The 24217-nt window shown below is 44.1% G+C and overlaps 1 protein-coding gene across 11 annotated transcripts in view; it reads right to left on the reverse strand.

Moving 5' to 3' along the window:
- Positions 1–24217, reverse strand: part of LOC126416983 (sorbin and SH3 domain-containing protein 1) — a 1139715-nt gene that overhangs the window by 532457 nt on the left and 583041 nt on the right. The window lies entirely within an intron of this gene.

The following is a 24217-nucleotide window of genomic DNA, read 5'->3' on the forward strand; positions in this document are numbered from 1 at the left end:
TATGTCCCGTCAAAGATGTGGACATTAGGGTCGGAACGCAAGCTCAGAAAGGGGAAGGATGGGAAAGGAAATCAATCGGCCATGTCCTTGTCACAAGAAATATTCCGACATTTTTCTGGAGCGTTTTAAGGAAACCCCGGAAACCATAAGTCTGGACGGTCGGACAGGGATCTGAACCGTCGTTCTCCCGAATGCGAGTCGACTGTGCTACCTACAGCGCCACCTCATCGTTTCGAAACGATTCACAAACCATCCTACTCCTTACAACATACCGGTGCATCTTTCGAACTGAACACAACTGCGTAATTAAAGAAATTCTAGGCCGTAAAGAAGGGAGCTATCCATATAGGATGCTCTTGTTAATTCCCGAAGTATTTTTTGTCGTCTGGCTTTTCAACTTGAGATCGATTAGCTGGTTTGATTGATTTCTTATCAGTGCTACCGTCTCGCTTCAGTGACAATATATTCGTTAGAAGAGAAAACATTTAAAACAAGTTTAACAATTCAGCTACCAGTGATTATGCTAGCGAGTTTCAGAGAACTGGAAATTATGACTTCAAAAAGTGTACAGTAAAATAACGCTGAGACTTATTTACATGTGCTGGATTTTCCATTTGCGCTCATAACCGCAAAAATACACTCACGTGCCAAGAAATTATAACCATTAGCCCAATACGGTGTTTCTCCGCGTGAAGTACGCAATACAGGATCGATATTCCGTGGAATGATTTTGTCAAGTTTTTGGTACATTTCAGTTTGCGTGTGGCGCCAGATTTCTACGCACAGGTCACGTAATTCTCGTAAATTACGGGCCGTAGATTTTTGGGCCAGCAACTGTGGCAGAATAGAGTCACTGATGTATCCAATCAAGTTCAGATCAAGTGGAATTTGTTGTCCAAGACATCAACGTGAATTCACTATCACGCTACACAAACAACTGTAGCACGATTCTGGCGTTCTCACACGGACACTTATCCTGCTGGAATATGCCACCGCTGTCGGAGAAGACAGAGAACTTGACGGGATGCAGATAGTCGCAATAATGTTCAAATAGTCCACAGATGCCATCTTCCCTTCGACTGATACTGCAGTTCCATGGAAGCCAAACACTGCATTATAATACCCTCGACAGCCTCTGCCTGTGGCGCCGTTCGCCTGGATGATGGCGAAGTCGACGCCCGCCGACCTGGTGTATCAAGAAACTTGATTAATCTGACAAGGCGACACATTAAAAGTGATTCACGGTCAACTTCCGATGATCCCGCGCCCATGTCAGTCGCAGTTGTTGATGTTGGTGGGCCAACATGGAAACAAACTGGGTTCTCTTGCAGCGGATCCATATGTTCAACAATAGGTTCTCAATGTTGTGTTCCGAAACACTTTGCTTGTACCATCAGTGGTCTGTGTCGTCTGATCTGCCACAGATCGTTGACCGTCGTGCTTTACATAGCGGGCAAGCCTCCGACCTCCACGTACGTGATAAGGGTAGACTTCCAACGTCTAGTCGCCTACTTGTGGTTTCAACATTTTTCATAGACGCTCACGGTAGTAGCAGGCGAACAGCCGATCAGCTTCGGCGTTTCCGAGGGGCTCATCCAATGGCTTCGGTCCATAGCAATCTGCAGCATGACAACGTCGCTTATGTTGATGAATTTCCCCATTTGCGGCCCGTATTGTCGTTTGAATGATTCCTAACCCGCCCGGTTAGCCGCGAGCGCTAATGCGTTGCTTCCTGGAGTCGGGTAGGCGCGCCCGCCCCGGATCGAATCCGCCCGGCGGATTAACGACGAGAGCCGGTGTGCCGGCCAACCTGGATGTAGTGTTTAGGCGGTTTTCCACATCCCACTAGGTGAATACCGGGCTGGCCCCCACGTCCCGCCTCAGTTACACGACTCGCTGACGTTAGAAACTCATTCGCACTCTTTCATGTTTTACACTAGACACAGACAGCTGGGGTACACTAATTCCGTCCCAGGGGGGGCGGGGGGGGGGGGGGGGGAGGGGAGGTGGTATGGTGTGGCCGCAGGAAGGGCATCCGGACACCCCTTAAAATTAACCATGCCAAATCCATAGTTAACCGTGCCAACTCTGCACATGATGTGGGACTAAGGCAGTAGCAAAAGAAGAATAAGATTCACAAGCTGCGACATTATCGCAAAAAACAGGGACCCGTATATGTAATAAGTTTCCTTTAGTTTATGTCTATGTTCACAAACCTTTTATTAACAGAATGAGATTTTCACTCTGCAGCGGAGTGTGCACTGATATGAAACTTCCTGGCAGATTAAAACTGTGTGCCCGACCGAGACTCGAACTCGGGACCTTTGCCTTTCGCGGGCAAGTGCTCTACCAACTGAGCTACCGAAGCACGACTCACGCCCGGTACTCACAGCTTTACTCCTTTTATTAACAGGTTACCGGTTTCGGTCTTTGATGACCATCATCAGATCTGCAGCAAAATGGGAAAAACATAAATACATTCGCAAGCTGTATATAGCTTAAGAACAATACATAGATCATAATGAAAAGTGGTACTGACAAAATCTACATTTGTGGGCTTTAAATATGAAGAGGTACACTAGATTCATAAAAACAAAGTCCTAATGTACTACAGGCATAGTGGCATCGTCAAATGTTAAATGCGGAATCAGCACCAGCATCGTCAAATACATATAAATAACGTCACATGCACGAGTCATGTTGTTAGTAGTACTACTGTTTAAAACAAGCAGCCGTACAGTAGCCACAAGATGTTTGTGTTGTAAAAAGTTCACCAGATGTCGCTAATGTCGGCATACACTAGTTTTCAATAATTACTTGAAACAGCAAAAATAAAGGGGGATACAATAGTTGAAGTCTGTAACAAACTTATAACATATAAAAGGCCTTACAGTAATAAAAGCAATAAAAAGAAGGAACACGACAAAAGTAATATTGATAAAAAGAGGAAGAGTTAAGAAACAGTGGATGACCTGTGCTCAAGTGCCACTATTCTAGATAATGACACAAATATTAAACACCGCCGATAGTGCACCGGGCAATATTAAACAACCATAAAACAAATCGCTAAAGGAGCCACAATTGAGAGCTGTATACAGTTTGCGAGTGTATTTATGTTTTTCCCATTTTTGCTGCAGATCTGATAATGGTCATGAAAGACCGAAACCGGTAATCTGTTAACAAAAAGTTTGTGACCATAGACGTAAATTAAAGGAAATAAGAAGATTGTTGTTTGAATGATTCCACATTCATTTCTGCTCCGCTCGTGCAGGGTTGGACAAAAATATAGAAACACCGCGAGACATGAATGTCGATGCCAGCCAAGGCTGCAGATTGCAATGCTGTATTTGACACAAAGGCACTTGTGCAGTGTCCTCAATACATAGCAAGTGTCAGTCGTGGTCAGAACACTGATCTGTGTAGTTGTCAGCTAAGTGACTTCGAACGTTCGCAAAATATTGATGCTCACAATGTGGGTGCTTCTGTAACCACGGGAACCGAAGTGTTTGGTGTTTCAATAGGCACCATATGGAAGATTTATAACGCATACAGGGAAAGTGGGAAAACATGAACGACTAAATAACAACGCGGACAAAAGTGAGCTTAAAGGCGGTCACTGAAGAGGACTGCCACGAAAAATGAGGAGACGACAGTTGCAAACGTCACTGAAGAACAGAATGTCTCGCTCGCGATCCCTACACTAAGGGTGCCCGATAAGCTGAGAACTGTAGGGCGAGCTGAAATTAAAAAACCAGACGTAAGTGATGTAAATGCCTATAAAAGGAAAGTATGGTGCCGAAGCCATAAAACCTGTACTATGGGGCAACTGCAGAAAGTCATTTGATCAGATGTTTCTTGTTGCATTATGTGTCCAACTTCTGACAGAGTCTACGTCCACAGAGTGAAACACGGTGTGGGTCTGGTGATGATTTAGGCAGCTATATCGTGGTATTCCATGGGCCTCACGGTTACTCTGCAGGGTCGCATTACTGTCAAGGGTTATGTGACCACTTTGGCTGATCAAGTTCATCCTATAGTAGAATGTTTGTTGCCCAATGGTGATGCTAAGTTCCAAGACGATAGGCCCTTTCCACACAGGTCGCATCGTACAGCACTGGTTTTGTGAGCACGAGGATGAATTGTCGCATCTCTCCTGGGCACCACAGTCACCAGATCTCAATATTATTCAGCCTTTGTCGTCTCCTTTGAAGACAACGGTGCGTGATCGCTGTCCCTCTTCATCATCGTTACCTAAACTCGTCACTACTTTGAAAGGAGAAGGGTGTAACATTCCCCTGAAAACCACACAGGACCTGTATTTATCCATTCCAAGCCGACTGAAAGCTGTTCTGAGCGCCAACGGTTTTCCTACACCGTATTAGGCATGAACACGTGTTGTTTTTCTCGTGTTCCCATATTTCTATCCACCCCCTGTACCTTCCCTTACCGCATCACGTGAGCGCGATGCGATCAGGTGGCGTTCCATCTCGCGGTGGGCAGCGTTCATTATGTTCTAGCTCATCTGCATCTATGAGTTCTCTGCAATTTACAACGAAGTGTTCATCGAACCACCGTCAATCACTTCTCTACCGTTCCATTCTCGAGCATCGCGGGAAAAACTTAACACTTAAATCTTTTCGTGTGAGCTCTGATTTATCTTATTTTATTGTGATGATCATTTCTACCTATGTAGGTGGGCACCAATAAAATATTTTCACATTCTGAGAAGAAAGTTAGCGATTGAAATTTCGCGGCCGGCCTCTGTGGCCGAGCGGTTCTAGGCGCTTCAGTCTGGAACCGCGCGACCACTACGGTCGCAGGTTCGAATCCTGCCTCGGGCATGGATGTGTGTGATGTCCTTAGGTTAGTTAGGTTTAAGTTGATCTAAGTTCTAGGGGACTGATGAGCTCAGATGTTCAGTCCCATAGTGCTTAAAGCCGTTTGAATCATTTTTGAACCAAATTTCGCGAGAAAGCTCTGCCGCAACGAAAAAAGCCTTTCTTTTAATGACTGCCATCCGTATTCCTGTATCATCTCCGTGGCACTCTCTCCCCCATTTCGCAATGATACAAAACGAGCTGCACTTCCTTGAACTTTTTCGATGTCCTCCGTCAATCATACACTCCTGGAAATTGAAATAAGAACACCGTGAATTCATTGTCCCAGGAAGGGGAAACTTTATTGACACATTCCTGGGGTCAGATACATCACGTGATCACACTGACAGAACCACAGGCACATAGACACAGGCAACAGAGCATGCACAATGTCGGCACTAGTACAGTGTATATCCACCTTTCGCAGCAATGCAGGCTGCTATTCTCCCATGGAGACGATCGTAGAGATGCTGGATGTAGTCCTGTGGAACGGCTTGCCATGCCACCTGGCGCCTCAGTTGGACCAGCGTTCGTGCTGGACGTGCAGACCGCGTGAGACGACGGTTCATCCAGTCCCAAACATGCTCAATGGGGGACAGATCCGGAGATCTTGCTGGCCTGGGTAGTTGACTTACACCTTCTAGAGCACGTTGGGTGGCACAGGATACATGCGGAGGTGCATTGTCCTGTTGGAACAGCAAGTTCCCAAGCCGGTCTAGGAATGGTAGAACGATGGGTTCGATGACGGTTTGGATGTACCGTGTACTATTCAGTGTCCCCTCGACGATCACCAGTGGTGTATGGCCAGTGTAGGAGATCGCTCCCCACACCATGATGCCGGGTGTTGGCCCTGTGTGCCTCGGTCGTGTGCAGTCCTGATTGTGGCGCTCACCTGCACGGCGCCAAACACGCATACGACCATCATTGGCACCAAGGCAGAAGCGACTCTCATCGCTGAAGACGACACGTCTCCATTCGTCCCTCCATTCACGCCTGTCGCGACACCACTGGAGGCGGGCTGCACGATGTTGGGGCGTGAGCGGAAGACGGCCTAACGATGTGCGGGACCGTAGCCCAGCTTCATGGAGACGGTTGCGAATGGTCCTCGCCGATACCCCAGGAGCAACAGTGTCCCTAATTTGCTGGGAAGTGGCGGCGCGGTCCCCTACGGCACTGCGTAGGATCCTACGGTCTTGGCGTGCATCCGTGCGTCGCTGCGGTCCGGTCCCAGGTCGACGGGCACGTGCACCTTCCGCCGACCACTGGCGACAACATCGATGTACTGTGGAGACCTCACGCCCCACGTGTTGAGCAATTCGGCGGTACGTCCACCCGGCCTCCCGCATGCCCACTATACGCCCTCGCTCAAAGTCCGTCAACTGCACATACGGTTCACGTCCACGCTGTCGCGGCATGCTACCAGTGTTAAAGACTGCGATGGAGCTCCGTATGCCACGGCAAACTGGCTGACACTGACGGCGGCGGTGCACAAATGCTGCGCAGCTAGCGCCATTCGACGGCCAACACCGCGGTTCCTGGTGTGTCCGCTGTGCCGTGCGTGTGACCATTGCTTGTACAGTCCTCTCGCAGTGTCCGGAGCAAGTATGGTGGGTCTGACACACCGGTGTCAATGTGTTCTTTTTTCCATTTCCAGGAGTGTATCTGATCCGGACCCCATCCCGCACAGCAGTACTCCAGAAGAGACCGGAGAAAGCTTAGTGCAAACAGTGTCTTTCGTAGACCTGTTACATTTTCTAACTATTCTGCAAATAAAGCTCAGTCTTTAGTTTGCTTTCCTCACAACATTATCTAGGTGATGGCTCCAATTTAAGTTATTCGTAATTGTAATCCCTAAGTATGTAGTTGAGTTCACAGCCATTAGTTTTGTGTGATTTATCTTGAAATTTTGCCGATTGCTTTTCGTGTTCATGTGGATGACTTCACACTTTTCATTATTTGGACTCAACTGCCACTTTACACGCCATTAAAATATCTTGTGCAAATCATTTTGCATTTGCTTTTGATCACCTTATAACTTTACAAGACGGTAAATGACAGCATCATCTGCAAACAATCTAAGTGCGCTTCTCAGATTGTCATCTAATTGTTTATCGTTAATGTAGAACAAGAACAGCAGAGGGACTAAAACACTTCCGTGGGGAACGCCAGATATTACTTCTGTTTTACTCGATGACTTTCCGTCATTTACTACGAACTGTGACCTTTTGGACAGAAAATCACGAATCCATTGACACAACTGAGACTATACTCCATACGCTAGCACACGCATGCAATCTGATAAGAAGACGCTTGTGAGGAACGGTGTAAAAAGCCTTCTGGAAATTTAAAAATATGGAACCCTCTCGATAGTACTCATTACTTCGTGGGACTAAACAGCTTGCTATGTTTCACGAGATTGATATTTTCTGAATCTCTGTTGGCTGTCTGTCAATAAACTGTCTACTTCGAGGTAATTGATGATGTTAGAGCACAGTATACGTTCCAAAATCCTACTACAAAACGAGTTTAGTGGTGTGGGTCTGCAACTTAGCGGATTACTCCTTTTGCTTTTCTTGGGTATTGGTGTCACTAGTGGAGCTTTCCAGTATTTATATACGGATGTTTCGACGACCTACCGGCTGTATGTGATTGCTATGTATAGATCTATTATATCAGCACACTCTGAAAGGAACCTCACTGGTATAAAATCTGGACCGTAGGCCTTGCCTTTATTAGATGTTTTAAGCTGCTTCGTGACACCGAGGAATCTACTAGTAAGTTACTCATGTTGGCAGTTGTGCTAGATTCGAATTCTGGAATATTTACTTCATCTTCCTTGTTAAAGGAATTTCGGAAACTGTCATCCGTAACATCACCATTGTTACCGCGCAGTGAAGATCTTGATTGCGTCTCACAACTGGTGTACTTTACATACGACCAGAACCTCTTTGGGTTTTCGGCCAGATTTCGAGAAAGAGTTTCGTTATGGAAACTATTAAAAGCATCTCCCATTGAAGTTCTCGCTAAATTTCTACCTTCTGTAAAACTTCGACAATCTTTGGGATTTTGCGTTCTTTTAAATTTGTCATGCTTTTTACCTTTCTTCTGTAATAGCGTTCTGACATGTTCTGTGTACCAGGGGCGATCAGTACCGTGTCTTATTAATTTACTAGGTATTGGCTTCAAATGGTTCAAATGGCTCTGAACACTATGCGACTTAACTTCTGAGGTCATCAGTCGCCTAGAACTTAGAACTAATTAAACCTAACTAACCTAAGGACATCACACACATCCATGCCCGAGGTAGGATTCGAACCTGCGACCGTAGCGGTCACGCGGTTCCAGACTGAAGCGCCTAGAACCGCACGGCCACACCGGCCGGCTACTAGGTATTACCTCTCAATTGCCGTCTTTACTATTTCTTTGAATTTAAATGATATTTGGTCTGCGCCTACGTAGTCATATTGGAAGGAGAATTTTTATCTGCTTTTCTGACATTCAGTCTGGCTACAGCAACCTTGTGGCCACTGATCGCTGTACCTCTCATAATGCTCCCTATTTGGTCAAGATTATTTGTTGCTAATCATCGGTGTCTTTTAGTGGACACTGGCCAACTGAAATGTCTCATTAATCAGGCAGTAGTTCTCCATAATGTTTTATATGGCTGAAACGAGGAAAGTCAATTGGCATGAGCGATAACTGCTACATAGAGGACGGTTGGACATCTGCCGATGCTGACATCTGGCGATGGCGAGAGGCACTCAGGAGCTCAATGGGCCTTTGGAGGAGCCAGCCGTCGCTTCCGGTAGCGCGGTGAGCTGATTCCGGAAAGAGGGAGGTCGCAGAGTCACATCCAGACGTAACGCTGGGAGCCGTCCATTAGGAGCTGTCGCCAGGAATTGATGGCGGCGCCATCTATCTCTGCCACAGGACGCCTGAGAGGCCGAGGGAAAAAAAGAAAGCGAGTTTTGCAGCTCTTACTGCCGAACTTTGCTGACATTGGGTTCTGATACTGCCACAGACTACTGGAAGTGTCTCTGACGGAAATTAGCAGTTGGGAATATATTCCATTTCTCTTCCATTCGCCGTTCATCTCCAGAAAACAGATCTATGGTTTGGGAGCGTAGCGAAACAGACCACGTCTCCTGGAAATAAATCTGCTGTAGCGGCAACAATCGGCTGTGAAGTTTGCACGTACCGCGCCCAGAACAGTCACCAAATTTAAGAAAAGCTTGCAGTTCAGTAGCACAGCAACGCTTAATAATAAAAAGTCGAAGTTTCTTTTGCACGAGAGGTTTAGGCAGCTTCGCGACTGCACTGAAAAATTTTGACATGCAGAACATGGTACGTTGTCGTAGGTTATTAGTCGACCACAATATTATTGCACATGGTCGGCTTACCGTGAGTTTTTATCGTGGTATTTCTCGAATAGTGCTGCACCAGTTGGAAGTATATGCATAACTCATTGAAATCATTCACTGCGCGATGCGCTTTCCTCAGTCACCACTGTACTTGTTTACTGTAACGTCACCACTTGTTTCCGTTAACTTGGAACTGGAAATCTGATGGTGGGCTGTATTTAAATGGAATGGAGTGGACCCTCTGGTCCAACGGAACGGATTATTGACGGTTATTTTCGGGTACTTGGAAACCATTGTCAGCCATCCAGGGACTTCATGTTCCAAAATGACGATGGAATTTTTATGGATGACAATGCGCCATGTCACCGGGCCACAACTGTTCGCAATTGGTTTGAAGGTTCTGGATAGTTCGAGCAAGTGCTTTGGCCACCCAGATCGCCCGACATGTCTTCAATGTAACATTTATGAGACATACTCGAGAGGTTAGTTCGTGCACATTTCTGCACTGGCAACAGTTTCGCAATTATGGACGCCTATAGTGGCAGCGAGGCTCAATATTTCAGAGGTGACTTCAACGACTAGTTGAGTCCACGCCACGTCAAGTTGCTGCATTACACCGGGCAAAAGGAGATCCTACACGAGGTTAGGAGGTACCCCATCGCTTTGTTACCTCAGTGTATGTTCAGTTAGTAGTAGTAGTATGGTATTCTGCCTTACGGCAGTTCTTGTCATGGGATAAGCCTCTTCCACTTTTGTCTGTCTAGCATTTGATATCTTCTTTCTCCTCTTCCCCTTTTTCCCTCCACTGTTCCTTCTATTCATTTCTTCAATAGACAGTCCCTCCTCAAAGCAATGTCGAGTCCAGTTCCGTTTTCTCTTTTTTCTCCAACTCTTCTTAATATTTCTTCATTCCTTACTCGGTCTTCCCATTTCACTTTTTCCATCCTTCTCCATATCCACATCTCTAGTGCCTCCAATCTTCTTTCATCTTCCTTCCTCAATGTCCATGTCTCCGCACCGTATAGTGCAACGCTCCAGATGTAACATTTGGCAAGTCTTTTACTCAGATCTTTGTTTAGTGGTCCACAAAGTAATTTGTGTTTCCTCTTGAATCCTTCTTTTACCATTGCAAGTCTTTTCCTAATTTCTTTTGAGCTATACATATCATCCATTATTACACTTGCCAAGTAACTGAAGTTATTCACTTGCTCTATTTCCTCTCCTCCTATTTTCTTACGGCATTTTCTCCCCTTTCCTCCAATTACCATGCTTTTCGTTTTCTTCTTGTTAATCTTCCTTCCATATTCTTCTAATTTTGTGTTAAAACCACGTAACATTTGATCCATCTCTGTTGCACTCTCTCCCATCACAACCATGTCGTCTGCAAATCTTATACACACCACTCTTCGACCCTCCATACAAACTCCTCTCCTTCCACCAAAACTTTCACTAATAATTTCAAATGTTTCAAATGGCTCTGAGCACTATGGGACTTAACATCTACGGTCATCAGTCCCCTAGAACTTAGAGCTACTTAAACTTAACTAACCTAAGGACATCACACAATACCCAGTCATCACGAGGCAGAGAAAATCCCTGACCCCGCCGGGAATCGAAACCGGGAACCCGGGCGCGGGAAGCGAGAACGCTACTGCGCGACCACGAGCTGCGGACACTAATAATTTCCTCCAGATATGCATTGAACAGTGTTGGTGATAAACAACAACCTTGTCTTACATGTCTTCCCAGTTCAATTTCTTCGCTCATCTCATCTCCTATTCTGACTCTTGTTCTCTGATTCAAATATAAATTTCTAATTAGCCGTCTATCCCTCCAGTCAACTCCATGTTTCCTTAGGATTTCCATCAGTTTGTCCCATCTGACACAGTCAAAAGCATTCTCAAGATCAATGAACACAACATACATCTTCCTTTCCTTCTCCATGTACCTCTCCCCTATCACTCTCAGAAGCTCAATGGGATCTCAAGTTCCCACTCCTCGCCTGAAACCAAATTGTTCATCTCCTATAACGCAATTGAGCTTTCCATACAGCCTTCTGTTGAGCGTCCTCAGCAAGACTTTGGCTGCATGCGATATCAGGCTTACTGTTCTGTGTTCCTCACAATTTTTGCTGTTCTTTTTCTTTTCTATAGGTATTAAGATACTTTCTGTAAAGTCCTTTGGCCATTTTCCTGTCATGTATATTTGATTACACAATTCAATCAACTCCCTTTTCCTTTCCAGTTAAGCTGACTAAAATTAAAATAGCACTTCACAATCAAGACGACCAAGCCCAGACTCGGTATGGAGGGCCTCGGGTCAGCACACCTGGTCCCGGCAGAGGTTCGAGTCCTCCCTCGGGCATGGGTGTGTGTGTTTGTCCTTAGGATAATTTAGGTTAAGTAGTGTGTAAGCTTAGGGACTGATGACCTTAGCAGTTAAGTCCCATAAGATTTCACACACATTTGAACATTTTTTTTGTCAGAACACCGCTATTACGGGCGTTGTTGGCTTTCCAGACCTTGGTGTCGCTACTTTGTCATTCAGACAGCTGCTCAGATGGCGCGCAAAGCTGAGCGGACCCCTTTCCACTGCTCTTACCAAGGAAAAAACCCTGGCTGTATCGTGACGTGAACCTGGGACCTCGGTACTTCAGCCAGATACGCTAGCCACTCAAACTACGGACACGGACTACTTGCTCATGCTTCAGATATTTAATAAAACAATGACGCTGTAAGTCGACGATATTTTCGAAGGTAATTCACCTCTATCGAAGAAGAAACAGAGCAATTATACCAAAACAGGCCAGTAAATACGTTTTTTAAGTAAGGTAGCAACTGAATAGACAGCAGGTAGTGTATCATATGACAATGACACAGTAACTTACGAGCGGCCTTTGAAAAGTCCGTGCAAAAATAGAAACTACTTAAGTGTTTGGGGTAAACCTTTTTTGTTTTTCGACATAGTCTCCTTTTAGACTTATAGACTTCATCCAATATTTTTCTAATTTGTTGCTCCCTTCCGAATAATAGGAATTGTCAAAGTCTGCAAAATAGCTATTAGTTGCTGCAATCACCTCTTCGTTTGAATAAAATCTTTGTCCCGCCAGCCATTTCTTCAAATTGGAGAGCAAATAGTAGTCCGAGGGAGCCAAGTCAGGAGAACAGGGGAGATGCGAAACGAGTTGGAATCCTATTTCCATTAACTTTGCGGCCACAACTGCTGAAGTGTGTGCTGGTGCATTGTCGTGATGGAAAAGAAAGGACTTTTTTGCGGTGCAGTCGCCGACGTTTTTCTTGCAGCTCAGATTTCAAACGGTCCAATAACGATGAATAATATGCACCTGTAATAGTTTTACTCTTTTCCAGATAGTCGATGAGGATTATCGCTTCCGAATCCTAAAAGGCAGTCGCCACAACCTTTCCGGCCGGAGGAATGGTCTTCGCCTTCTTTGGTGCAGATTCTCCCATGATAACCCATTGTTTAGATTGTTCTTTGGTCTCAGGAGTATAGTAATGTATCCATGTTTCATCCACGGTGACGAAACGACGCTTAAAGTCCTGCGGATTCTTCCTGAACAGCTTCAAAACATCCTTGCAACACTTCACACGATTCCGTTTTTGGTCGAGCAAGAGCAATCGTGGAACCCGTCTTGCGGATAGCTTTCTCATGTCCAAATGTTTATGCAAAATACTATGTACCCGTTCATTCGAGATGCCCACAGCACTAGCAATCTCACGCACCTTATCTCTTCTGTCATCCATCACCATATCATGGATTTTATCAAAGATTTCTGGAGTCGTAATCTCCACAGGGCGTCCAGAACGTTCAGCATCACTTGTGCCCATATGGCCACTCCGAAAATTTTGAAACCACTTATAAACTGTTCTAATCGAAGGTCCAGAGTCACCGTAATGTTTATCAAGCTTCTCTTTAGTCTCCTGCGGCGTTTTGTCTTTCATAAAGTAATGATTAATCACCACACGAAATTCTTTTTCGTCAATTTCTTGGCAATCACTTGACTTCCTTGATTCACACGAATGCGAAACACAAAGAAATAGACCAATATGGCTGATAGTTGGCGTGCGTTCTTTCCAAAGATGCTACTAACTAAACATGACCTCGATACTCGCCGGTGGTGCCATCTCTCGGACTTTGCACGGACCTTTCAAACGCCCCTCGTAGACCAAAACCGGGCCAGTAAATACGTTTTGTAAGTAAGGTAGCATCTGAATAGACAGTAGGTAGTGTATCATATGACAATGACACAGTTACTTATGTGCCAACAGTAGTGGATTTATACTGGAGGAGACAGATGATAAGGTAGCATTTTCTTTTTTTTTTTTGCCCGCAAACGACTGAATGAACGAGCTATTGGCGCGGCTTACCTCGCATGTTGGAAGACAACAGGAGATGCAGTGTTGAGCCTTGGGCGCGTTCCCTCATTAGTCCATACTAGAGGACTCTGAAAGTCGCTAACGGCGCTAACAGCCGCCGCTAATGGAGGAAATCCGCCCTACTGAACGAGTGCCTGTCTCGTTGTTTTGAAACAATCCTCAATGGAGCCGAGACCGATGTTCTGCTGGCAGTACCTGTCAGCAGGGTGGCCCGATTGCGAAGCAAGAGGCAGACATTATTCAAATCTTTAGATCACTTACAGGTGTTAGGGAGGGGACAATATGGTCTTAAAATCGCTACAGTGAATTCAAACGTATTTTTCTAGCTGTACTTTTTTTTAAAAGTGAGTCTGTGGCATGTGAGAAGAAGAGAATACAAAATCATAGCCAGCCGCTGTGGCCGAGCGGATCTAGGCGCTTCAGTCCGAAACTGCGCTGCTGCTGCTGCTGCGGTCGCAGGTTCGAATCCTGCCTCGGGCATGGATGTGTGGGATGTCCTTTGGTTAGTTAGGTTTAAGTAGTTCTGAGTCTAGGGGACTGATGACCTTAGAAGTTAAGTCCCATAGTGCTGAGAGCCATTTGAACTATTACTTGTTTACTCACGACGTTTGTATTAACTGCCTTAAAATTTTCGTTGTTAAATTCTGCAACGTCATTAGTAAAGAAATAATGTTAATGACACGTAAATAAATGTAAACATCTGGGATGTCAGGCATGTTGAAATGTCATCATGGAAAAATACACGCATACAAAAGCAACTGGTTGCAGATACTTCATTGTGAATTACTTTCAGTTTCAACAGCTGCAGTGTTCTAATACGTCCACAACGGACAGCACAACAGTTAGTAATGTTGATACCAGAAGAATAGTGAAACAAAACACGGCAAACAGATAGTCAGTCCCCGTCGAAAAGCAATTAGGATTAAGTTTGCGTTTTTTGACCACAGACAGGTCATTCGAGCGTTTAATATTTAGTGTGTTAATATCCGCAAATACTATTAGCAATCATTTTTAAAATATTTGTCCAAAATACTGTTGATGACTGATCGCATTGTAACGGCTTGTTTCTGTAACACCAAATAAATTAAGTGATCAATTCTTTGTACATTTTAAGAAATTTGAAAGTCTAAATCGCCTGGACTTGGCGTATATCGGTTGCACAGTACACAAGTCAAACTGGAAAAATGCGAACAACAGAGTGGCGACTGTCAGACGGATAATAGTCGCCGTCACACGCTCAGTATGTGTTGGTAATACCGAGAATATTTTGGTCGGCATCAATATTGCCCGTCAATATTTCTATTATTGACAGTACAACAATAGTCGCCCTCAGACGATCAGTATATTGACATATTGACAACAATGTTGAAAGTGTGAGGGCCCCTTCACTTCGTGTGATATTGCAGACGACAGGCACGAATCGTATGTTGTTAGCCTGTATGAAATGTCCGAAAACGGTCAAACCCGTGACAGCACAGCTCTCTAAAATTCCCCAGATTGTGCGGCCAATAAGAAAGCAGTACTCAAGTAACGGGCCGAGCGTCGGTGGAAATATCAGACAATGCGTCCCGGGCTGAGAGCAATGCGAACACCTCGCTCTCTTTCCCAGGAATTTCTTCCGTGGCTGAGGTTTAAGTCAATCGCGGCCCCGACATACCTACGGCTCATCAGAATCCGTGATTAAAAGGTCTGATGGCCCTCTGCTGATTGGGTGGGGTGGTGGGTGACTGTATAGTCCTGATATGTGGCTCACAGCTCCGTATTAGCCTATCACTGCTTCACTTAGCTGCCTCGTAAACCGAGACGCGGTAAACGTGTGCCGTGTTCGTGGCGGCGTACAGGCAAATCGCCCGTGACGTCACCGCTGGACGCTTGCGTCCAGTGGCGCAGCTGTGGTCTAAAAGCGTCGCGGAAACAGCGCGGAGGCACGCGGCAGCGGTCGGATCTGGGCTGATGCCTGCGAGGCCTCATGCAAGTCTGCTACACTTCGTAATATGTTCTTCCTAAAGCCATACTGAGTGTTAACCGAACCTGGCTGTTTCAAAAATCTGAAAACGTTTACCGGGGAATTACCATGCTCCAGATTATCTTAAAAATGCTAACATCAGTAATTAGCGGCAGAATACTGTATGATATAGGAATAGCAGAAGAAGAACAACAAGGTTTCAGGAAAAAACAGGAGCACAACAGATGCTGTTTTCGTTCCAAGAATGTGCAATCATTTTTTTTAAGGTATGTGAAGTTCAAACCTCAGATATAAATCCCCCAAACCAGTACCACGCAAAATTCTCGAGAAAATCGCTTTGAAGTTTTCCTCGGGAGCTAAATTCTCTTCTTTTTTTCCTTTCTTTTTCTTCGTTTCATTCGAATACCTGCATAATCCTTACTACTAAGTAAAGACAAATCGTTGTTTAACGTCATTACCAAAAATCTCGAAAAGTTCTTGGCTGATTTACTTCGAATTTTTTACACGGTATTCCAATAAACTTCCGGACGTATACGTGCTACATATTTTCTAAGTATGCAGGATTCACAAATATAATATAAAATCTACAGTATTCTATAAAAACAAATCGTTATTTAACCTTAGTAGAAACGTTGTTAGGAATAGTTTCGAAAAGTGCTCGATCACTCTACTTTGGATTTTACATAATACTATATAATCGTTTTGACGGACGTAGGAAACACTGTTACCAAAAATCACAGAAAGTTCTTTACCAAATTATTTCAAATTTTACGCGATGCTCTAAGGAACATTTAGCCCGAAAGAGACTATATGTTTACCAAAAATCTCGAGAAGATCTTGATTAATTTACATCAAATGAACATCTAATGAACTTTAGGAGGGGCTTAGGCTATAAATTTTTTTAAAGAACAACGCACAGGTTTTCTATTGTTACCGACTGTGAGAAAGAAAGTACTGTGCTGTGCTCTGCTGTGAAAATGTGCAATTTTGTCTTCTTTCTCGCAGTCAGTTTTAACTACGATAACAGGGCATTAAAACCATTAGATAAATTGTCTTTCTCACATATATTCCTTCTGAGTATATATTTTTAAGCAAAAATTGTACACACAACAATTTACTGTTTTATTTTCTTCCACGCAGTTGGTTTTTACAGAAAACAGGGAGTTTATTTATAGATTATCGACGTATGTTTAGAATACTACTACGGTACCTTTATTTCGCAATGACAATAAACAGGGTCTAATATAAGAGAAAGGGAGGAAGGAACAGTACATGGCTAGAAAGGAGGGGGGGGGGGGGAGGAAGTGGACATAGAGAGGTGGATGGAGGACATGGAGACAGAAGGGGGAGGAGAAGGTGGACAGAGAGAGGGAGGGGGGAGGGGAGGGATGAGGTGATGGAGAGAGACAGGGTGAGCAGGAGATCGACAGAGAGGGGAGAGTAGTGGACAGTGATGTATATCGAATTCCCATACATATTTAGCAATTGCAAAGCATTGTTGGGTTCGCTAATATAAATATAAAATTCATCAAATACGTGCCAATTAACATATATATAAACATGTTTTTTTTAATACACTCGTCTTCTTGCCAATTATGTATTGCCCAAAAATTTAAGTTTTAATTGCAAATATAAATTCTTAATTATCGGCTTTTTAGAAGATTGTTAATAAATTGATGATGTTTCTTTAAGTTAAACAATTCTTACCAACAATTTTTATAAAATACAAACAATTAAGAACTCAATTTTGCATGCGTGAAGTGTGTACTTAGAAACAAGATACGTGCATTTTTCATGAAAATGGTGATTACATATGTGTCGCTTAGCATATATTTGATGAATTTTATATTTAAATGACGTAGGTACTGGAATCGTACAGAAAAAATTGAAGAAAGATAATAGCGAGATTCGAACTTGCCATCCATTGGTTACCCAGTTACGCTTGTCAAACGGTCCGTAGTCAAATAGCCTCAATTTCAGTCAATTAAAGTTCCTTGAAAATATGCAAAGTAGATTTTCTCGAGATTTTTTGAGAGTTGCATCAAGCTACTTTCGAAAACTAATATTTGAGTTCTGAAATTCACGTACCATAAATATAAAAAAAATACAAAAGTTTGTCTGCCGCTGGGTAAGACAAATTGTGGAGAAATTCAGAGCTCAATAACCCAATTTACGTGTGTTTTGCTTACTTGGTTCAAATGGCACTGAGCACTATGGGACTTCACATCAGACGTCATCAGTCCCCTAGAACTTAGAACTACTTAAACCTAACTAACCTAAGGACATCACACACATCCATGCCCGAGGCAGGATTCGAACCTGTGACCGTAGCAGTCGCGTGGTTCCCGACTGAAGCGCCTAGAATCGCTCGGCCTTTTGCTTACTTGTCAAAAGCCTTTGATAGCGTTAGAAAAAAGTATTTAATTAAATCTTAATCGATAAGACTGTGCCAATGAGTATAATAAAAATAATTAGAAGTTATATATGCAGGAAATAGAACGACTCAGGTCTTTTTCTTTTAAGGAAACTATTTAAAAGTCAGTATTACACAGGTTTTTAACAAGGTCGCAACTGGAACTATTTTATGGGTACTTACAAGTCGTCAGTCGTCTTCCAAAATATTAAAAATACATCATAGCCCCAGGTCTACCACCCCCCCCCCCCCGCGCGAACTATTCTATGGACGTCCTTGGATGGTAGGATGGTATGTCTCGTATTGTTACACTATCATACAGAAAGTATCTTTAACCTGTTAATAATAATCTAATATCCATATTGGCATTTGACATTCTTCGTTTCATGGTAATTCGGATAACTTTAGAAACAGAATATGCACTGTCAGCTCTCTAAATTGCAAAACTGGCATGAGAGTAAATATCCAGGCGAATAGGATCTCTTTTGTCCACTTGAATATACGCAGTCCGAATTCTCCTACTACTCGTCGGACGTAAAAAGTAACCCGACGGTAAATACACCGCTCTCGGTAATACTCCATACGCCTGAGATCCCTAGCATTCGTTTACAGCTGGTGAACCATGTATACTATACGTACCGCTGGAAAGTGCTGAGTACCATATGGAACATAATTACAGGTACAATAGTTTAAAAGAGATGGAACGGAAAGGGCAATATAAGAAGCTGGCAGTACAAATAAAATATGTTAAACACTACCTAATATAAGAAACGGCTATAATCAAACATATTGAGACTGGGGTGCCCAATCAGAAGAACCTAGTATGTAGAACTATATTCACATCTAAATGTACATGATTACTCTGCAGTTCACAATTACGGGCCTGGCAGAGGGTTCAATGAACTACCTTCAAGCTGTCTCTCTGCCACTCTCTAACGGCGGGCGGAAAAACTAGCACTTAAACCTTTCTGTGGGAGCTCTGATTTCTCTTATTTTATCATGATGATCATTTCTCCTTGTGTAGTTTGGCCGCAAAAAACCATTCTCGCAATCGGAAGAGAAAACTGGTGATTGAAGTTTCACTTGAAGGTCCTACTGCAATGAAACAAGCCTTCTTTTTAATAATAGCCACCCCACTTAGGTATCGTCTGTGGCACTCTCTCACCTATTTCACGATTAAACAAAACGGGCTCCCCTTCTCTGATGCGGATTCCATACAACACAGCAATACTCCAGAAGAGGGCGGACAAGCGCTGTGGAATCAGTCTCTTTAGTAGACCTGTTGCACTTTCTAAGTCTTCTGCCAATAAATCGTATTCTTTGGTTTGTTTTACCCACACCATTGTCTATTTGAACATTCCAATTTCAGTTACTCGTAATTGAATTTACAGTCTTTAGATTTGTGTGATTTATCGTGTAACCGAAATTTAACGGATTTCTTTTAGTATTCGTGCGGATGACTTCTCACTATTTAGAGTCGATTACCACTTTTCACACCATAAAGATATCTTGTCTAAATCCTTTTGCAATTGATTCTGATTACCTGATGCCTTTGCAAGATTGTAAATGACTGCATCATCCGCAAATAATCTAAGAGGGGTAGTCAGATAGTCTTCTACCTCGTTTATGTTTAAAAAATTCGGTACGAGATGTAGGTATGCAACAGTGAACCATACATACATGTAGTTGTCACAGTGCTGCTGAAGTTGTTACCGCCTGACAGTTCAAGACCCTCTAGCGACAAAAATGGTTCAAATGGCTCTGAGCACTATGGGACTCAACTGCTGTGGTTATCAGTCCCCTAGAACTCAAAACCACTTAAACCTAACTAACCTAAGGACATCACACACATCCATGCCCGAGGCAGGATTCGAACCTGCGACCGTAGCAGTCGCACGGTTCCGGACTGCGCGCCTAGAACCGCGAGACCACCGCGGCCGGCCTCTAGCGACAAAAAACTCATTCGACACCTAACGTCAAATGCGCCAGAAGGTTACTGTTTGCTTTTAATTCCTTTCCTACTAAACTTACGAAACAGTTATGTGAATAACGAAACAGTTGTGTGAATTCCTAAGGGACCAAACTGCTGAGATCATCGGACCCTAGACTTACACACTACTTAAACTAACTTATGCTAATAACAGAACACACACGCACACACACACACACCCACACACACATGCCCGAGGGAGAACTCGAACCTTAGCCGGCACGGTAGCTCAGCGTGTTCGGTCAGAGAGCCGGTTGGCCTCTGTAATAAACTATCAGCTTAATAAGTCACAGCTGCAAAATACTAACACGAATTCTTTACAGACGAATGGAAAAACTAGTAGAAGCCAACCTCGGGGAAGATCAGTTTGGATTCCGTAGAAACACTGGAACACGTGAGGCAATACTGACCTTACGACTTATCTTAGAAGAAAGATTAAGGAAAGGCAAACCTACATTTCTAGCATTTGTAGACTTAGAGAAAGCTTTTGACAATGTTGACTGGAATACTCTCTTTCAAATACTAAAGGTGGCAGGGGTAAAATACAGGGAGCGAAAGGCTATTTACAATTTGTACAGAAACCAGATGGCAGTTATAAGAGTCGAGGGACACGAAAGGGAAGCAGTGGTTGGGAAGCGAGTAAGACAGGGTTGTAGCCTCTCCCCGATGTTGTTCAATCTGTATATTGAGCAAGCAGTAAAGGAAACGAAAGAAAAATTCGGAGTAGGTATTAAAATTCATCGAGAAGAAATAAAAACTTTCAGGTTCGCCGATGACATTGTAATTCTGTCAGAGACAGCAAAGGACTTGGAAGAGCAGTTGAATGGAATGGACAGTGTCTTGAAAGGAGGATATAAGATGAACATCAACAAAAGCAAAACAAGGATAATGGAATGTAGTCTAATTAAGTCGGGTGATGGTATTGAATAGGATTGGGGAGAAGAGAAGTTTGTGGCACAACTTGACCAGAAGAAGGGATCGGTTGGTAGGACATGCTCTGAGGCATCAAGGGATCACCAATTTAGTATTGGAGGGCAGCGTGGAGGGTAAAAATCGTAGAGGGAGACCAAGAGATGAATACACTAAGCAGATTCAGAAGGATGTAGTTTGCAGTAGGTACTGGGAGATGAAAAAGCTTGCACAGGATAGAGTAGCATGGAGAGCTGCATCAAACCAGTCTCAGGACTGAAGATCACAACAACAACAAGTGGAAGGATCAACCACCGAACTTGAACAGGATGTCTTGCGACGTCCGCAACGACCAAACACAACGATCAATAACGAACAAAATGCCCAACAAAAAAAAAACCGGAGGTAGGGGCCGTGCAATCCGTGACATGGAGCCTCAAAACCACGCGGCCATTCCGCACGACTTATTGTAATTATCAGTACCAGGCATTAGTAGAAAAGACCTGAATAGTGTTTAAAGTAAAATCAATATAAACAAGGCAGTAAAATTCATGAATTAAGTGACATACGCTACAATTTCTTCACAACACCTCGAAATGATACATAAGCCCAACTTCTATCAGCCTGAAAACAAGACAATCTTACACACAGTATTTCACAAATAAGAAGCATATACACTCATGCCGGTCTTTTGTGGTCGAGCGGTTCTAGGCGCTTCAGTCCAGAACCGTGCTCCTGCTACGGTCGCAGGTTCGAATCCTGCCTCGGGCATGGATGTGTGTGATGTCCTTAGGTTAGTTAGGTTTAAGTAGTTCTAAGTCTAGGGGACTGATGACCTCAGATGTTAAGTCCCATAGTGCTCAGAGCCATTTGAACCATATACACTCATGGTTAAAAAAATATATATTCACAGGATTTGCACACCAGCATGTTCTGCAGAAATGATTAGCATTGAAACCTCGGCCCGCGGGTTCAAGGTCAACATTGATATCGCGGCGCAACACCGCCTACTGTTAAAATGTGCCGGCGGCTCTCGTTGTCGCTGTAAACCGAAGGTAAGAGATTAGTGCCACTTGAGCAGACGTGCAGGCTGTCTCGCAGACGTATGCGCGAACCGTACTGTCAAATCAATGAGTTTCAAAGAGGGCGCATTATTGGCATGAGAGAATGTGATGCATCTAGCCGGGAAATTGCTGCTCGTGTGGGACGAAGTGTTTCGGCAGTGCAAAGGGTGTGTGTGCTGAGTGGTTCACGGAAGGCCATAGAACACGACGGTCAGGTCACACCACCCGGACCACTCTCTGGGAAGATCGACACCTCATTCGAATGGCATTGCAGGACAAATCTGCGTCCTCCTCTGCTCTGGCGCAACAGTGGAACACATCATACACCATCAGGGGTGACAGTCCGTCGCCGTTTATTACGGCATGGGTTATGTGCGCGTCGTCCACATCTCCGCCTACCTTTGATGAATATGCAGAAGCATGCTAGACGGCAATGGTGTATGGAATGACGTCACTGTGAATAGGAATGCCATCAGATAGTGTTTTGGACGAATTCAGGTTCTGTTTGTTTGTAAATGATGAGCGCGTTTTGGTTCTCCGCAGACTAGGGGAGCGGCATCACAGTGACTCCATTCGCACAAGACATACAGCGCCGGCCTTATGGTGTGGAGTGCTATTGGGTACAACAACAAACCACAGTTGATGCGTGTCCAGGGCAATGCAACACGTGTGACCTACGTGAATGACATCCTGCGACCAGTGGCTATACTCTTTCTGCACAAGCCGGCCGGAGTGGCCGAGCGCTTCTCGGCGCTACAGTCTGGAACCGCGCGACCGCTATGGTCGCAGGTTCGAATTCTGCCTCGACCATGGATGTGTGTGATGTCCTTAGGTTAGTTAGGTTTAAGTAGTTCTAACTTCTAGGGGACTAATGACCTTAGAAGTTAAGTCCCATAGTGCTCAGAGCCATTTGAACCAATTTTCTGCACAACGTCCCAGGCGCCATTTTCCATCAAGACAATGTACTACCACATGTTGCTTCACGAACACCTGCCTTCTTGGTGTCACATAATGTCACAGGACACCATTCGCACCTTAAACGCGACGATGCCATCACGCATGGAACGAGTTATCAGGGCTCATGCTCGACTTGTGTCTACTAGGCAACAGGGAATCATGCTGAACCGAGGTGACTGGCATGCTAATCGTTTTTGCAGAACATACTAATGTACATGTCCTATGAATATGAATGTTCTACCGCTATTCGTTCAATGTTTTCTGTTTATTTTTTTTCTGAACATACGTGTAAATTGCGGAAATTTCTGGTACGTTCCTATGGGACCAAACTGCTGAAGTCATCGGTCTCTAGGCTTACACACTACTTAATATAACTTAAACTTACGCTAAGGACAACACATACACCCATGCCCAAGGAGGACTCGAACCTCCGACGGGGGGCGCCGCGCGCACCGTGGCAAGGCGCCTCAACGTGAGCGTACTTTCTTTGACACACCGGGGCAGTACGATACGTGATACGACGTAGAAGCAACCCGCGCTGCTGGAGAGCGTAGATACGTTGCCGAACAAGTGTTTTCTGAGCCGCTTCTTTGGTAGATGAATTACATTTCCTTTTCTTAGAATGTATCTCAGCGTGGTATCTGCTTTCCTATAACTGATTTAATGCGATCATTCCACTACTGTCCACGCTAAGACCATTTCACAACGAGACTTGCGCATCGTCGAGAGGGGACTACATATTCCGGATTCGCTGCTGACGCTGTTCTCTTGCGATACAAACAACAGGTACATCGCATTGTGAAAATAAAATGACGCAGCAACTGGTAAGTACTCCAAAGTTGAAGTACGCGGGGCACCTGAAAGGGCTGTGATCAACTGATCAACAATTTCAACTGCGAAGCATTGCACTGGCAAATGTGCTATCTAAAACATTTCTTTTTATCACATGACAAATAATGATTCATTTTTGAAAAGAAACGCTTAGTTCCTGCATTCGTCTCTGGGATGCACAGAGCAAATTCTCCAATTTTAGGCAGTGTTTTCACTTGTATGCATTTTTCCCTTAACACTTTCAATATTCCAATCCGTGTATTATGCACGTTTTCCAACTAATCTTTCCAGTAACTTAATGTTTCGGTTACAACCGTTTTGACAGTACAGTTTCCATCAAACAGTTCTGCACTGTCAATTTCTACACTGGCTATTTTCTGACTCAATGGTGTAATTTATTCTATGTCACTCAACTTCACCTCTCCTTTCAAAACGGTCCAACAAAGAGAACC

This window comes from Schistocerca serialis, chromosome 1 (assembly GCF_023864345.2).
Source record: "Schistocerca serialis cubense isolate TAMUIC-IGC-003099 chromosome 1, iqSchSeri2.2, whole genome shotgun sequence".
Taxonomy (NCBI): Eukaryota; Metazoa; Arthropoda; class Insecta; order Orthoptera; family Acrididae; genus Schistocerca; species Schistocerca serialis.